The sequence below is a fragment of the Ictidomys tridecemlineatus genome, chromosome 12 (genome assembly GCF_052094955.1).
Source record: "Ictidomys tridecemlineatus isolate mIctTri1 chromosome 12, mIctTri1.hap1, whole genome shotgun sequence".
Taxonomy (NCBI): domain Eukaryota; kingdom Metazoa; phylum Chordata; class Mammalia; order Rodentia; family Sciuridae; genus Ictidomys; species Ictidomys tridecemlineatus.
In genome coordinates, this window is record NC_135488.1 from 29823461 (window position 1) to 29831511 (window position 8051).

The following is an 8051-nucleotide window of genomic DNA, read 5'->3' on the forward strand; positions in this document are numbered from 1 at the left end:
GCCTCACACAAGATGTTTGGTTTTTAATCCACTTTTGAACTTTTGAGGGACACCACATCTAAACCATAACATTGTTCATGAAAACATGAGCAAGAAAATAAGAAACAAAAGAACACAGAGAAAGAAAACAATTCCCCAAACCACTTAGGGATGTGGTCCAGATGTTGGAACATCTGTATAGAAACTTAAGAGAACCACGATTAATTTGTTAAAGATTCCCTTGGAAAATTAAACATCATGCATGAACAAATTGTATAAGGAAAAGAGGGGGAGAACAGGTCAAAACATTTATATTTTAAGAGCGATGACTGAAAAAAATAAGGGGTGCTGGATAAATTTTTTTTTTAATTCAATGGAATTCAATGGCTTAGCTATTTAAGCCATAGGAAAAATACCATAAACTGATTAGTTTTTAAGCACCAGAAATGCATTTTGTATAGTTCTAGAGCCTGGGAATTCTAAGATAAAATTGCCGACAGCCTCAGTGTCTGGTGAGGGCCCGTTTCCTGGTCCACAGACAGTGCCATCTTGCTGTTTCCTCAATGGTGGAAAGATAGAAGGCATGACTCAGTTCCCTTGGGACTCCTATAAAGATACTAATGCCATTCGTGAGAGTTCTGCCTTCAATACCTCATTTCCTTTCCCAAACCCCATCTTCTAACACCATCATCACCTTGGGCATCAGGATTTCTACCTATGATCTTGGAGGAGGTGGGGACACAGTCATCCAAACCACAGCAGACAACAAATCACAGAACCAAGAAGCTGAGGAAATACCAAAGGGAATAAATACCAAAAATGTATGTAGATAAATATCAAATAAATAAGCAGAAGAAAATCCCCAAGATATATTCAATTCAAACTACTGAAAATAAAATATACAGGCAAAATTTTAAGTCAGACAGCAAATAAAAGACACATTGCATACGAACATCAATGAACATCAAAGTTTTCATCAGAACTTATTCAAGCTAAAGACAATGGGGCAATATCTTTAAGTACTGAAAGAAGAGAAGTTGACCTGGAATTCTCTATCCATTGTAAATCCCTTTCAAAAAAAAATGCAAAGCAAGATTTTTTTTCAAGCCGACTAATACTGAGAGAATTCTTTGACAGTACATTTGCACTATAAATGGTATTTTTAAAAAATTTAAATTAATGACATTATAATAACATCACAAAAAGAGAAGGAAGAATTGGTAGCATAGCTCTGTGAGATGCTAACACGAAACTTAAAGTTATGTAATATTAATTTAAAGTAGACCATAGTTAATTAAATATGTAAAAACTATACCCTAGACAAACATTCAGCAAAGGATACTTAGAGTAAGATATATCTCTCATCAGCCTCTCTCTGCTGTGTATGCAGAAAGAGAAACTCTTATTCAAACGGAAAACATCAAGAAGCTTTAAAAAGGGGATTGCTATAAGCAAGTGGAAAATTGGACTGTAGCCCAGCAGAGAAAAGTAAGGAGAACCCAACACTGAGTTTACCACAGTCATTAAATATGAAAACTGACACAGGTACAAAGGACACTTAAGGAAATCCCATGTGTCATGGAGCACAAAAGATGTTTTCATAACTGCTAAGCATCTGTGATTCACTGACTAGAAAACAGAGAGGGAACACATCGGAGCACCTTGGCTGTGCTGGCCTGGAAATATGAACTAATTCAGCAGGTTTTCTTTCCTTCTAAAGGCACCTTACCAGCTTAAGATGCTAACAGCAAGAGCTACAAAAGCTATTCCCAGACTTGGCTTAAAGTCATATTTAGATCTGTATAACTTAAAATCAGTTACAAGAAACAGCTCACTAAAGGCCATAAATAACTGCCTATGTCAGTGCTAAATCCATTACTTCAGGGACACAAGAGTGAATTACTGACTCCAAAAAGACCATGCTTAATACATTTGTATACAGGAAGATTAACTCAAAAGCCTATTTACCCTGAAAATCAATTTTTCCCTTCCTAATACCTGGTGCATGTGGAGATAGTGAAGTTTATAGCATTGCATGCTCAATAGCACCAAAGAAGGAGACTTTCATCTTAAGAACAGTCATTAAACTAGGGGTATGTTTCCAATCTAAATTGTGTACCAGCTACAGAAGGGCTATGTTCACCAAGATGAATATTTGTGAAGAGCCTGTCATTCAAAGATAAAAGTTTTGTTGGTCTAACACTTTCCCTCCAACACTCTCTGCCCTCCCATATCCACCCTTGGTTCTCTATGATTTCTAGCACATTCTCCAAATCTATAAAACATTAACAGATTTTCAGACTGGACTCTTGGAATTGTTTTTGATTTAGAATCTGTTTTTTATGTTGCAATCTTAGATAAAGGAGCACAAGATCATGTTCATTTCCCTTTTTTTCTATGCTCTTGCATGCTCCATGTGTTGCTAACAGGAAGTTGAACTAAAGATTCAGAAAGAATCCACAGCAAAGCAGTGCAGTTTGGGAAAGATAGCTTAGGTGTCAGCCTGCAGCATTCAGCTGAGGGCCTGTCACATACTCAGAAAACTTCTATATTATGCCCTATTGCTTAGAAATATAGACTAAGATTTGAGATCAAGTCCACTTTCTACTTCACTGTAATTTGATGACTTTGAACAGTTTAGACATGGTCTCTGGTCTTCAGGTTCCTTTACTATGTAAAAAGAACTATGTCAGGACTGTAGTGATATCTAAGTTACATAACAAGAATTATCTATCACAGCACTTAATATGTAATTAATGCTACTTGTTGAATGCTGTTTTTCTTTGACTTCCAGTGTTTAACCAGTATAATCTCCTATCTTTATATAATTATCTTATAAAACAGCCATATAAACTATATTGAACCCATTCTTGTGAATAAGAAATTGTAAAATTCATATATCATAGATTAAGTAGATAACATAGTTTATGGTAGGTATTTAAAAATCAGCATAAATTTTATTTTCCTGTTATGTCTACCACTTAATAGTATAAAATATTTTAAATTGATCAATTAAGAAAATAATCCAAAATAAATAAATTAAAACTATTAAAACAAAAATAATACATAAAAAGAATATTCATTACATCATATATTGGGGGAAATATAAAATTTTCTAAGTGTCCAGTGTATAATTAAGTAAGTGCTGGGCCACTTAAAGAGTTGAGTATAGCCATCAGAATGTCCTTTTATGAAGAAATTATTTTTAAAATATTAATGTGAAACATGTTTACATAATAAAATAAAAAATGAAGATAAAACATGTTATATATATTATTAATCAATGAAGTAAAGTATATTTATATTGTAAGTAATATGTACTCAGTATTTGTATATGCATATGCCCATATATACAAACTATATATATGTGTATTATATATGCATACATGTAAAGTATGTTTACATAATTTTAAAAAGTATATACTTAACTACATATATTTATGGGTCTACAGAATTTATATTGGACATAGAATATTTATTGGCAAATTATTAAGTGCCAGATAGTAACCTAAATGCTTTGAAAGTATTATGTAACATTCTCATGTAATAATCATGAGTTAAGATCAGTTTACAAAAATCAAAGCCTTAGCAAGGCTTATCATCTCTGAAAACTATCAGTCCCACAGTTAAAGAATAAAGCCATGACAGGAACTTGAAATCCAATCAGCCTGATTCAATGTAAACATGTATTGCTCCTGTGCAAAATAGTTCAGTCCTGGATTCTATAGACATTCAATAAAATCAAATATGTCTCCTGCAAAATTAGGGGTTTGCTGGCATATTGTATCACTTGAGGTCATTAGTAAACTCTTGCATTCCCACATAATTCCTCGGAATTTGGGTTGTAAGTGATTATGATCCAGCACCTGTGTTTGAGCACTTCCTATGATATTGACTATGACCCCCTTTTAGTTACTGTCTTCTGTCTTCTGCACTGTCCTCAGAAGAATTAATTTCTACTTAAAATAGTCATCATTAGCTTGGGAGTGTAAAAACGCAAAAAAAAAATAAGTTTTTTTTTTTTTTTTTTGCATTTTGTTGTACAGAAAAGTTGTTTTAGGGAACTCTAAATTACAATTCTAGCTCCATTATTTTCATTGTGAGTTTGGGACACTTAACTCAGTTTCTCTGTTTCCAAATCCATAATACCATCTGCCTCAAAGATGTTTTGTTAAGAGTAAATAAATAATAATGTATGATAAAATACCAAGAATAGTTTCTGGCAGATCATAAACATAGTATTTATCTTCTTTGACTGATTTATATTAAATTAATAAATACATAATATATATATAAACACATATATATGTATGTATATAAAACATATAGATAGCACTTGGTTCATTATGCTGTTATTATAACTATTTCTTTCAACTTCCTGTATGAATGTCCTTCACATTACCTTTTCTCCCTTCAAATAGCCACATTATTTGGAATAATTTCAAACTACACGATTCCCCCAGTTAAATTTTTTAATTATTCTTTAAATGCATCTGACATCTCCTCCTTGCTAAATAGATCCAAACACTCCTCTGCTGGGCCATGTCAGTTACCTGCTTGAAATCCATATCTACAGCCACACGGGAGAGGAAGTATGAATGGCCTCTCTGTTTACTAACCACAAATCTGCTGACATGAGAAGGTAATTTGAGAATAATGAACACTCCTTCAAGGTACACTCTGAATCTACTGTAAATTCTCCCCTGTAAGTTTACTCATCTATCAAATAGAACAGGAGGGCTTCACCTTATCTTCTGAAAATTGCTGCCAAGTGGATATATTGATTTAGCTAGCCATTTAATGGGGTAGGTGTCTATTATATTTTACTACATTGGTAAATGGGGTTTATTTAATCCCATTCTCAGTTTAAAAGGTTTCAGTATTGATAAAATCTGCAAAGACAGATGTGCAATAAATTGTGCTCTTTTAATGGAATTACAGAGAATGAAATGCCACAGAAAGATGCTCACCCCAAAGCGTAAATCGCCTAAGGATTTCTCTATTTCAAATATATTTTGGAGGAAGAGTTTGTTGACAAGTTGAATTATTTAACCATTGTAAATACAGCTTCTATTCTAAACAATTATTTTCCTCATGTTAAAATAATTTGCTCACAAGTATAGAAAAGAGGAAGAATGGCAAACTAAACTCTCTGTTTGATTAATTCAGGAAATTTGCATAACACCAGGACAAATATTTTATTTTACTGCTTGCCTTTGGGGTGACAGCCAGCATATCATTGGGGGCTCTTCTTTCTGCCAAGGAGGGTGCAAGCCACCTGAAAAATTAAAGTCTAGAATAATTAGTGAAGAACAAAAGGCGAAGAGTCAGAAATATATTTTCAAAAGTGGAGCCCCTGATGTTTAGTCCACCTGGGTGCTGGAACTAGACCAAAGAAGATGTCTCCAGTGGTTTATTAAAGGGGGTACATCAAAGACAGGGATAAGGTTTCAAGGACAGAGTCTTGCTTTATGATGTCTTGCATTCAGCAGGTTGATTGGCATCTTGGCAGGTCACACCCATCTTAGGTGCTGTGCAGCTACAGCAGGTCACCCCATCTCTGGTGCTATGTGGGACTTTGGCAGAACAGAATAGGAATTCACAATGTGTCAGGGCAATCAACCATAGGAAATGTCCACTGGTCATTCCAAGACACCAGATGTTCCTATTCACTAGACTTTGATGTGCAATGGCCCACATGCAGTCCATGGATGGCTCAAGATACTTGCCTTCCGTCTGTAAGCAAGCTATGTACCTTAAGATTAAAATATCACACTATTATGCTTAAACATTACACACCAATAAATTTTTTTTATATAAACACATATATATGTATTTATGTATATAAAATATATATGTGTATATATAAATATAGATATAGAAAACAAAACAGAATCCCCTTCACAAATAAAGATAACCAATGTGCTATATGTATTTCTGGAATACTAAATTGCTGTTTGGTATATAATTGGTTCATTTATGTATTCTTCACCATATCTGTTATCCTGTAAGCTTCTTAAGAAGGATTAAATTCTGTTCCACATTTGGACTTCACAGAAATTGCATCCAAAATTATAGTTACTAAAAATAGCTGAACACTATATCTTCAAAATTCTACTAATTCATCTTTATAATGATCTCAGAGAAAATACATAAGCATACAGAAAATTGAAATTGTAAATATATATATATATATAAATCAGTCAAAATTAGTTATTGTTTTCATATGGTAAAGTTTTCTATGAGATTGGACATTGGACACAATTTTATCTTTTGTTTTGATTCAGCATTATGTTATGAGCATTTCCCTCAAACATGAAGATTCTTTTATACATCATGTTTTGTAGTTACATAAATGAATGTTGAAAGACAAATCATGTATTGGATATCTGTTTTTATTTCTGAATTTCTGTTTTCATAAAAAAAAACACAAGATAACCTAAATCTGAGATTTCCCCTTTTTAAGCTCTAGATGTTGGCTAACTGTTTCCAGAAGTAAAGCCCACCGAATCATATCTTGCATTCTAAAATCCAAATTACCCTGATATTAAAACAATTTTCGTAACTCACTGATGAGAAGCATGACTTACCTGAACTTATTGAGTGTCCTTTGACAGATGTGATGTGAGATGTCAATGTCTTCCAGCTATATCAGCTGAACATGCCCCCAATAGAAAAAGTTGAGTTGACTTCTTCGTATGGCAAGGAAGTGCCCACACCAGGAGCAATTCAGGGGTACCTCAGTGAGATGGTATTAGAGAGAACCTACTATAATATTTTGTCTTTGCTTGAATTATTTGAAGAATGCCAAAAAAACTGGTGTTAGCATTAGATTGGAAGGAAAGTTTCCAATTGGTTATCTCAATCAATTTTTAGAAAGGACAGACTAGAGCGAGAATAAAACTTCTGGGTAAAGACCCAGCAGTTGCTCAGTTTAGGAAAGGGTGAATGTTCGGACTTGCTTTTGTTTGTGCTTAGGCAAAAATCCTCTGACCTTGTTTGGTGCTTTGTGAAATTGTGCATGTTGATAACAGAAGAGCATGACTCAGCTGGAAGCACCAGAGCAGTTTCTGATTGGCCAGTAGTTGCTTTTCTTTTCCTTTATCAGAGGCTCATTATAAATTGTATTTGCTCTAGTTTTTTAAATACCCAGATATTTTGCTACAGAAATAATAAATTGAATAATGAAGTATCCCTAATATGGTGTTAACTCAGAGACCACTGGTAGATGTATAATGTCTTGACTTTCTAACACCTGAAAAAAGAATTGAGTTCCCATATACATTTATCCCCAGGTTTTTAAGGTACAAGTGCTGAACTTGTGCCATTTTATAATGGTATGTACAAGAGAATTGTAAAGGTCATTTTATTGTAGCATGCTTATCAGCACTGAGTATCCTCACTTGTAGAAAACTTACTTTACTGCCCAAGGAGATGGGTACACATACTGACACCTAGTATGTGAAGTTCTAATATTTGAATCAATATGATGAAAGTTATAGTCCATGGGCACTACTGCCCTCGATCTCCTCCATTCATAGGTTTTGTCTTTGGTCACTCTCTACGGTAGCCCAAACGTTACCCACAGACGTCTTATTCTGCTCCTCAATTCTGTCCTATATAGATATAGAAGAAGTATCAAGAGGCAAAAATGTGCTGACCAAGAGACAGGAATCTAGCTTCCTCTTCCCCAAGAGAGAGTCAAACTTTCTGTGTCCTCTTTGTTAAGAATTGTCCTGAAAGAAATTCAGGGGAGAGAGTGAGGAACAGATGAAGTATCTTCTTGTTAAAGCCCCTGTCACCAAACTGACTTTATGTCAGAGGGTAATAACACTATGGAGAAGATTGAGTGTATTGCTGAAAATATTGAACAAGTGTCAAAACCTCTATTATTAAAAATATTGCATATAAATTGTTTAAGAGAACTCAAGAAACCATTTCATTTTGTGGACTGCATATCTACCAGTAGTCCATAAATTTTATACTGCACTGAAGTATCCTGGAGTGATTCTTCTCAGTATCACCCTGAGATTCAGATCTAGGAGAGCTGTGGTGGAGCCTGAGAATTCACC

At 34.2% G+C, this 8051-nt stretch overlaps 1 long non-coding RNA gene across 2 annotated transcripts; it reads right to left on the reverse strand.

Annotated features, from left to right (window-relative positions):
- Nucleotides 1-5313: 5313 nt before the first annotated feature.
- Nucleotides 5314-7000, reverse strand: LOC144369154 (uncharacterized). 2 transcript variants are annotated; one of them, XR_013428627.1, is made up of 2 exons: nt 6570-7000; nt 5314-5726 (listed from the first exon to the last, which is right to left on the reverse strand). It is a non-coding gene; the product is annotated as an uncharacterized LOC144369154 (long non-coding RNA). The 2 variants fall into 2 exon arrangements; XR_013428626.1 differs by having other exon boundaries at nt 5314-5734.
- Between the last annotated feature and the right edge of the window lie 1051 nt (nt 7001-8051).